An 822-nucleotide genomic window follows, 5' to 3' on the forward strand; every position below is an offset into this window, starting at 1 on the left:
GGAGGTGGACGGACCAAGCCTCCCCAGAGCCAGGTATCCGGAGGTGGACGGCCCGAGTCTCCCCAGAGCCCGGTACCCCGAGGTAAGCTGGCCGAGCCTGCCCCGAGCGCGGTACCCCGAAGCGGACTGGCCGAGCCTGCCCCGAGCGCGGTACCCGGAGGAGAGGCCCGAGCATCCCCCTGACCCGAGACCGGAGGAGCGGCCCGACCTAGACAGCCCTCAACACGCCGAGGAGCCCATGGTGTGGGACCCCGCTGCCGAGCCCAGCGAGGAGCAGGTACCCATGGAGGAGGAGGAGATGGGAAGTAGCCCGGGGATCGCAGACCCGGAACCGATGTCAGTGTGTTGCGGGCAGGATCCCCACTGACACCGTGGCAGACGGTCTGCTGCGGATAGGGCCCCGGGCTGGAACACAGTGGAGTGGGTGGGCCTGTGTTCCCCCTGCCACCCCCCCGCCGGGTGGCAGTCTCTCCTCCTCCCTGCCAAAGGGTCTGGGCTCGCTGGCTTTGTTATTGCTCGGCCTGCTGCGAGGACCTGAGCCCTTGGGGCTAACTGACTCTGTTTGCTGCCCCGCCCTGACCCAGGGCCTGGGCTACTGAACTATTGTTTGCTGCCCCGCCCTGACTAAGGGCCCGGGCTACTGACTTTTGGTTGCCGCCCCGCCCTGACTAAGGGCCTGGGCTCACTGAACTATTGTTTGCTGCCCCGCCCTGACTAAGGGCCTGGGCTACGGAACTTTTGGTTGCCGCCCCGCCCTGACTAAGGGCCTGGGCTCACTGAACTATTGTTTGCTGCCCCGCCCTGACTAAGGGCCTGGGCTAC

Source organism: Terrapene carolina, unplaced genomic scaffold (assembly GCF_002925995.2).
Source record: "Terrapene carolina triunguis isolate 2854851 unplaced genomic scaffold, T_m_triunguis-2.0 Scaffold66, whole genome shotgun sequence".
Lineage (NCBI taxonomy): Eukaryota > Metazoa > Chordata > Testudines > Emydidae > Terrapene > Terrapene triunguis.